This window comes from Colobus angolensis, unplaced genomic scaffold, assembly GCF_000951035.1.
Source record: "Colobus angolensis palliatus isolate OR3802 unplaced genomic scaffold, Cang.pa_1.0 Scaffold289, whole genome shotgun sequence".
NCBI classification, from domain to species: Eukaryota; Metazoa; Chordata; class Mammalia; order Primates; family Cercopithecidae; genus Colobus; species Colobus angolensis.
The window spans coordinates 2,871,832-2,880,828 of record NW_012116143.1 but is presented as its reverse complement, the minus strand read 5'-3'; the positions used below and the strand labels follow the sequence as shown (position 1 = coordinate 2,880,828).

The following is an 8,997-nucleotide window of genomic DNA, read 5'->3' as shown; positions in this document are numbered from 1 at the left end:
TGTTTGCTGCTTGGTTTTTTGTATTTTTTTGTTCTTTTTCTTTTTAAAAATATGTTAACACAGTCAATGACATTTTTTTTTAATACAAATCTCTCATGAGTAAGTTCAAAGATTTAAAAATGATTCTGCCCAAAATTCCTTTCCTCCATATTTTAAATGAAGGTATGCTTTCAGGAGTTCAAACTTCAGAGTGATAAAATGTATCAACTATCTTTGTTTCTTCTTTCTCTTTTTAAATTCATCTTATGAGTTCTATTTATATAAATGTTTTGTCTTAGTCTTTGTGATTGTCTTGGAAGATGATATGAACAGATTTTCTTTTGAACTCTCTACATATGGAAAGAACACAGCTGTTGTTACTATTATATGATATAGAAGCAAAACTTGAGTCATAACATAGTGAAATGGTTTAACCAAGATTACTAGTTAGGGTTTTGAGGATCTTCTTCACGCATCCCTCTGATCATGTTTCTCTGCTGCTCAAAAATTCTGTCCCTTTCCCTTCATATAAAGTGTATACATCTTACCCAGTCACTGGTGACCATCAGACTCTCAAAAATCTTTTTGGCTTTTTGTCCTAGTCATAACTCTTCACCTAACCTATTATTTCCAGCAAACTGAACCACTCACTACTTAATGTGCTGCACTTTCATCTTTGCGCCTTTTGCTAAGCTGTCATCCTTGAAGCCTATTGCTGCCTATTGCATGAAGCTTTACTTAATGGCCTCAGAATGACACAGCTATTTATGTTTTGAGTGGATTAAAAAATTTCTCTCTCTCCACATTGGATTACAGTTCACTATGTTCATTTTCTATCTTCTTTACTAGACCTAGAGCTCACTGGCCAGGTCCTATTCATGCTTATTCATTGTGAATTTCTCCATACTGGAGGCATCCAGTGCGTGAATGAACACATGGATAAAACTTGGTGTTGAAACTCCCAGCTATATTGACCTGTAACTTGACACACTCAAGTATATAAAATTGGGATCAAATAAATATTATTATATGACTACTAGTAAGTCAATATTTACCTTATAGTGCAAATTTTATTGGCAAGTATGCATCTCCCAATATTTGATCCCTAACATAATAAAAAAAAACTAAAAAATATATCTCAAATAAGAATAAAATAAACTAAACAATTCAAAACTAAAAAAAAATTTTAAACAGCAATAAATTTAAAAAATAAAATCATGAAAAAATATATCTCCAACACATAAGAATGAAATATCTCTGATATAAAATTAATATTAAAATATTGAAAATGAGCTTGCTGATAAAATAAAAATGAGATGGCATCTTCTTTGGCTTTAGAAAACCTTGGGGATCTCTTAAATGTTTACATATTGTGATAAAGGGGAGTCTACCCCTGAAAGCAGAACTTCTATCTTCTTTGCACTTTCTCTCTAATCATCTCTTAGGTCTTCCACAAAAATGAAAGCAGAACAATCCATTTTGGAGAAACGAGAAACAATTGTTCATTTTTTTTTTTTTAACAAAAAATTAGGAATATTTTCTTTAAAATCCCTATTAGCCAAGGGTACTGGCTCATGTCTGTAATCTCAACACTCTGAGAGGCTGAGGCAGGAAGATTACTTGAGGCCAGAAGTTTGAGACCAGTCTGGGCAACATAGCAAGACCTAGTCTCTACAAAAAACAATAATAATAAAAATAAATCCCTTTAAACTACAATAAGCAGAAGAGACCAGTTACTCATTGGCTACATTTTTAAGATTACCAGCTTTTCAAATGCAGCAAAAGAAATGAAAAAAGAACTTTCAACAGGGATCTTGAAGTCAGTTTTCCCATTGAGTAGATCTTCTAGCCCAATATATTTATTAGTCTATAATGAAAATATCTACTTTGATTTCTTAGAGGTTTCTTCAAATAATTATATTGAAACAATTTTAAAATGACCACATATTATTTAATTTTAAAAGCACATTTTTAGAACCCCATTTCTTATGAAAGATTTCATATCGAAATCATTTATTATTGTGAGACTCTATCTGATGGAAAGGAAAGATAGGAGTATTTTTCGTATGACAAATGAGTAGACTAAAACTTGGGAGGAGAGATGTATGACTTTTTTTTTACATCATCCAGCTATGGTTTGGGACATGTGTTTGTTTTACATTTTTCTTCCCCAGAATCTCTGCACTGTTTGATCTAATGAAGTATTTGGCAAATCTATAGACTATATGATAACCTCCATTTACTTTGTGAGGGAGTGTCAAATTATAGTGTTGGTTTATCTATATTGACGACTTGCCATAATCCAGACACTGTGCAAGCCATTTAAACTTCCTTAGCTTCATTTTACAGGTCAGTTTTTTAAAATTGCCCCTTCTGTAGTTACTATTAAAATGCAAACGCTAACAAAATGTGAATTAATAATATAGGCCACAACAAATGTTTGTTGCTAGGCTCTCTTTTTTGTTTTATTCTTTCCTTTTTTCCCTTTCATAGCAACCTATGGCTTGAAAGCAAAGAAAAGGGTGAATAAGAAGCCAAGTTCCATATTACCATCTGAAATGGGAACAGGGGGTGAATGGAACAGATTTTATAAATGTAATTTTATAACTTTTAGCCTGTTATGAGAAAATTGCAATTACAATGATTACTGAAATTATTTTGATGTAAGCTACATTTGCTTACATTAAAATATGGTCACTAACATTTTTCCCAATTTATCGTTTTTATAGAGCACTAAAAACAAAAATACCAACAAACTAATGAAAACTGTTGTTTCCCTGACTTTATCTTATCTTTGACAATGCAAACTACCTCGGGACCTCCATGAGAACCTTAGCTGCATTCATTCCTGGTTCAAAATACATGATATTTTAAAAGTATTTTCCCTCAGTTTTCAAAATAGAAGATGCAGTTTGTTTCTCCTTAGGGTTGGTTAGAATTGTCCAGCAAAGATGTCTGAGTAGCTTTTAAAGTGTGAGGGTTAGAGTTTAAGAAATAAGATAAATTTTGCATTTGAAGCTTGTTAGCAATTTCTTCAGTCATCATTATTTTAACTAGCTGTATCAGTAATCCCATGGGAGTGATTGTGCTATACAATCTAGGAACAAGCCAGAAATTTTTCCTGGGTCTGTAAGCTACTGAGTTTTTAATTACTTGGTATCTATCCTGAAAGAAGGGCAAGCTATTTTTTCCCTCCATTTGTATCAGAAAACATATGTTCCAGTACTTGTTCATCTTCTCTATTTTCTTCATAGCTTGTTCCCCAGAGACCAATGAGAAAGAATGTGGCAGCATCTGTAATTGTTAGAATGGAGGCACCTGTGATCTTCTGACTGGGCAGTGCCAGAGCCCCCCAGGGGTTCATGGGAAAACTTGTGAAGACGGAAGGAATGTCTGGTGCCAGTCAGTAAGATAACTCTTTAAGTTCTTGGGGTTTCTAATGGGAAATAAACTAAGTGAAAGTTGCATGTGTATTTTTCAAAATGGCCTTTTTCTGAAGAAGTAAAAGGCTGTGAAAGCTGTGTCTCTCTCTATATAAAAGAGTGCAATTTGTTATTACACAATGATATGTGTAACAACAAAATAAGTGATACTTAAATCTCCAACTGTGATCTAAGCAGGATGAATCCTCTTACAGAGAAAGCCTTTTTCTTCTACCAAGCAAAAACTTACATTTATGTATACAGGTTTAGATGTAGGAGCTTAGGAGAAGTTATTTTCTCTGCATAACAAAATGAAGAACAATGGAGTTCCTTGGGGAAACCAGGGAGGAAGACAGATGAAAATTAGAGAAGAAAAGGGGAGGAGGTAGAGAGAAAAAGAGATGATAGATAAAAAAACTCACAAAATACCAATGAGTACTGTGCATAGATTGTGTGTGTGTGTGTGTGTGTATGTGTGTGTGTAAACCAGTGAAGAGGCCACAATTCCTACATGGGTTGATAAAGCACAAAAAAAGAACCTGTTTGTACAGGCACAAAAGCTGAAGGCACAGAGTCAGTGAGGATATAAGTCTCTAGGGATTGCCAGAAATCATGAGGAGTTTATTAGCTTCTCACAGTTGATGGAATTGGGGAGTTGGAAACCCAGTTTACTTCACTTTCTGAGATGCAGTAAGGTTCCTGCTGGCATTTCAGTTACTTATCTTTGTGAGCAATATTCATTTATTTATTTAAAAAATACATTAAGTGGTTGCAAGGAATGGCACCAGACATTATGATATGATAGCAAAAAAGAAAAAAATATATATTCTTATGCTTCCATGTGGAACTTGCGATTTTCTTCAAGGCAACCATAAATTACAAATACTGGTAGGGATTACAAGTTAAATATTAATATGTGGTTGGAGGTTTGACCATGAGGACAATGTAGACTGTATGAGCTTGGGAGAGAGACTTATGGAGAAGGGGCATATAAGCAAAAGCCTGCAAAATGTGGAGAGATAAAACACTGGAAGAGTGGGGAAAGGGCTTTCCTGATTAGGAGGTGGCAGGAAGGCATGGGATGCACTGTGAAACCCGCAGAGGCCAGCGGAGCACAGGCAGACAGGGAGAGGGTAGTGCAACATGAGGTCAGCAAGCTCAGGGGCCCCAGTCTTATTAAGTTTGGTATTTTTGACCTGACAGCAATGACGAGTCATTGTAGGATTTTAGGCAGAGGATACAGAATCATCTTGGTGGTTTTAAAAATATTTCTCTAGCCTCGCTTCAACCAGATTGGAAACGTTTCACCTTTCTCAATCTCCTGACTTCCTATAACAATAACTCTAGCAAGTTTTTCATGTGGGTTAATATTTTCTTCATTTGTCCTCTCACCCTCCAGGATGGCCAAAAGTGTTCTTTGGGAAGAACTGCAAAAGGAAACGTAACTGTGCCAACAATGGCCATTGCCACGGGATGTATGGCACCCATATGTGTGAGCCAGGCTGCTATGGGTGGTTTTGTCATCTGCGTAGCTTGCAGGCAATTAATTTGCTCTCTGTGTAAAGCATGAAAGCACAGAAAAGTGCAGAGACTACTGTCACACAAAGGAAGACAGCAAAAAATGTTTTTTATAGTTTTATATATATGACAAATATGTTATAGCATTTAGCCTCTTTGAATTATAGAATCTAGATTTTGATAAATGAAAGAAGAATGTTTCTAATTTTGTTTTACATCTGGTTAATATTTACCTTAGTTAATGGGAGTGGATTGTTAATAGTCTGTTTAAATAGATGTTTGATAGTTTACCAAAGTTGAATACCTCGGGCCAGAACAAGTTTCTTTTATTTCTCTGTTCCAGGGTGAAGCAGTCTCATTCTCTAAGATTTCTAATTTTGCATTTTGACTATTAATCACATTTTTCAAAGGATACAAGAAAACACAATCACTAACAAATACTTGAACCCATCAGTAACTTTTGGAATTTCTCCCAGTGGGATAATTCTGAATGTTCTCCATCCCACCTTGATGCTATGTGCAAGTATCTATGAGCCTGAAACTATCTTCACCCTGATCCTCTACCTATTTCACATCCTCTTCTCTTTTTGTTGACAGACTAATGCCTCTGAAAATCTTTCCTGATTGAACTTCAGTATTTTAGTCCATTTGGGCTGCTACAACAGAATGCCATAAGCCAGGTTGTACATAATCAACAAATACTTGTTTCTCACAGTTCTGGAGACTGGGAAGACTAAAATCAAGACACCAGATTTGACATGTGGGGAGGGCTTACTTGTTAGTTCTTAGATGGCATCTTTTCACTGTGTTCTCATGCATGGTGGAAGGGGCAAGGCAGTTCTCTGGGGTCTCTTTTAAGAGCACTCATTTTATTCATGAAAACCCTACCTTCATGACATAATCACTTAATCACTGCTAATACCATAGCCCTGGGAGTTAGGATTTTAACATATGAATTTTGGGAGGACAAAAACATTCTAACCGTAGAACGACTTAATACCATAGCCATCTCTTAATAACAGACACCTTTTAGAGTCTTATGTTTTATTTTTAGTGAATGTCCATGATTCTTGTCTATTTTATAAAAGCCATATCCATAGGAAAGATAAATTATAAATATACCAATAAGAGAGTCAGTGAAGTCATAATAGAACACTGAACCTGGAGCATGAGGAAACATTAGGCTTAGACAAGCAACATAGAAGAGAAGGGGAAAGGTGTGGGAAACCATGAGCAATAGAGGTGCAGATGGTATGTTCCAGAATGTTATGTACCTCCTAGGATATGCCAAGAGAAGAAGACTGACCTAGAAAAAACGATAATATTTGTATTATTGTTCCCGTAGTGTAACAAGACACATCCTACTTTTAGTATTAACTTTAGAATATGTAAAAAGGTTACTTCAGATATTATGGCAAAAATAATTGAATCATTATTGATCTGGTCAAAAATGTAAAGGGCTAACTTTTCAGAAACATCAGGTTGAAGTTTTTAGGGTTTAATAATATTGGCATAGTAGATATTTATTCATTTGCATGCTGTGAGGAGTTGAGGCACAGGAAAAAATTCAACAAATATGTTTGTTGTGTTGGTGGTGGTGGTGGTAGTTAGCATTTTGAATATGACTATCTTTAGGAAAAACAGATACATTCTAGTTCTTTGCAACTCCCTTATTGCTTGGACTTGAAGATTTATTGATTAATGTCACTTTCCTGGACTTCAGGAACTTGAGTTTGCAACTCTATATATTCTTTTTTTAGTCCCGCCATAACAAAGTACCACAAACTGAATGATTTAAGCAACAGAAATTTATTGCCTTGTAGTTCTGTAAGCTAGACATCCAAGATCAAGGTGTCCACAACCCCCTGAAGGTGCTAGGGACTGATCTGTTCCAGGCCTCTCTCCTAGTTTCTGGTAGTTCCTTGGCTTGTGGCAACATAACTTCAATCTTCATATGGTACATGTCTCTGCATACAAATACTCCCTATTTATAAGGACAGTAGTCATATTGAATTAGAGGCCATCCCATTCCAGTATGACTTCATCTTAACTACTTATGTCTGCAATGATTCCGTTTCAAATAAATTTACATTCTGAAGTACTGAAGGGTTAGAACTTCAACATATGAATTTTTGGTGGACACATTTCAATGCCTTACAAACCCTGCATGGGCACTGTGTAAGAGATTACTTCTTTCACTTTTCCTTATTTCCAAATATACTCCAGTAATGAGACGTTCTTGATATACAAATGGTCACATTTAAGCATTTCTCTGTGTCTGTGTTGTCTTCTGAGCTATAATTCTATGTGCCGAACCAGAAAGAATAGGGCATGAAGGACAATCCTGAGTGAGGATTTAGGAATGAGCAAGAAGAGGCCTACATTAAGGCAGGCAATGGCCTGAGAGACCCTGGGACCTGGTGGGTGTAGGAAAGGATCCAAAACTTGGAAGCCATAGAAAAGGAAATAGAGGATCATATAATTTGTTATCTACATTGGGAAACCTGAAAAGGACTCTGTTAACTTTAGAGGTAACTCTGTACTATCCCTGGCAACTGGGACTAGGATGGTCCTACATGGTGGCATCATAACCACCACTTTGAATGATCTCTACCAATGTCTCTTTCCATCCACTGGAAAGTCAAGTGTTCTCTCTAGGCAGCTTTCTACAGCAAAGCCTATGTGGGCAGATATTGTAATTACCTTGAGTCTGGAGGCCAACTTGAAGGATTTTTTACTTGATATGTCACTTGGACGTCTGTAATAGGGGAGAAAAAAAATGTCAGAGGGATATTTCAGAAAAGGAATTGAATTGCTGTAACACTTCTTAAAGAGAAAACTATGGATATGTTTTCCTGAATGCAAAGGTGCGACTTTTTTGTATTCCATCCCTAACACTCAATGACATAGAGAAAATAATGACAGGAAGGCAAGTACCATTTGCCAAAGATGTGGCCAAGATAACGCTGCTGTCACCATGAAAGCTTTGTGTTATCTACACGACGTAAAATTATTTGCGATTACCATAGAATGGAAGGGAATGAAAATAACGGCCAGCCTTCTCATAAGTGCTTGTCCGTCATTTCCATGCTGCAGCAGGATGAATATGGGGCCTGGCAGGCCTTAGCTTTCTTTGGAGAATATTAACTATAGGCACCAATGGAGCACATTGAGAAGCAATTTCTCTCCCGGAAGCACCAAAGCCTTTTAAGTAGTTCAGGCTTCACTGTTCATGTCCAGTTGCCAAAAAGCAAATGAATTGCCTGATTTAAAAGACACTTGTTTCCTTATTTTTTTTTTGGCAGTCAGGATGATCCTCTTGTTTTCCCCATAATCAGGCCCCACAGAACTACATGCCTATGCACTAACAATTTAAAATAAACAAAGCGTGGTTTTCAGGTGACCGCTTTGCCTCAATTTGCTTGCACACTGTCCCAAGGGTGCCTACGGATCTGGCTGCACTTCAGAATGTCAGTGTGTGGAGAAGCATACCCTGGAATGCAGTGCCAAAAATGGTAGTTGCACCTGCAAATCTGGTTACCAAGGTAACAGATGCCAGAAAGGTATGCTCTGATGATAGAGTTTTTTTCTTCTCTAATAATAATCCTCAGCCTTTGTTCAGCATCATATGATTATTAATTAGTTAATTCACCAGTGCCCTCAGAAGATGGGTAAGCTCTATTAATCCCCTATTTGCAGGTGAGGAAACTCAGACATAGGGCAATAAAGTTATTTAATGCAGTCTTCTTAGCCTCTGCTGCTTCCTGTCCCCTTGTTAGCTTGAGCAAGGGAAGAAAGATCACACTGCAGATAATTATATCCAGAAAGATTAAAGCTGGGCAACCACTTCTTTGAACTGAACTAATCAACCCAAGGCACTACTAACTTCCAATATTAGAATTGTTTTATTTATATCTAAGGATTGATCATTCAAACAAATGTAATTCAAAGATGTTAATGCTTAACCATAGAAAAACTCTGAAAAGTTTTAATATGGTTATTGGTGTTTTGGTTTTTTCAAATTTGTAGGTATTACTTTTGTTTTCTTTTGTTTTCTTTTTTTTTTTTTTTTTTTTTT

General features: G+C 36.1%; 1 long non-coding RNA gene across 1 annotated transcript in view; it reads left to right on the top strand.

Moving 5' to 3' along the window:
* Nucleotides 1-8,348: 8,348 nt before the first annotated feature.
* LOC105516739 overlaps nucleotides 8,349-8,997 on the top strand; it is a 9,204-nt gene continuing 8,555 nt past the window's right edge. The window contains exon 1 of the long non-coding RNA XR_001002536.1: nucleotides 8,349-8,482. This is a non-coding gene — a long non-coding RNA (uncharacterized LOC105516739). The remainder of the gene's footprint in view (nucleotides 8,483-8,997) is intronic.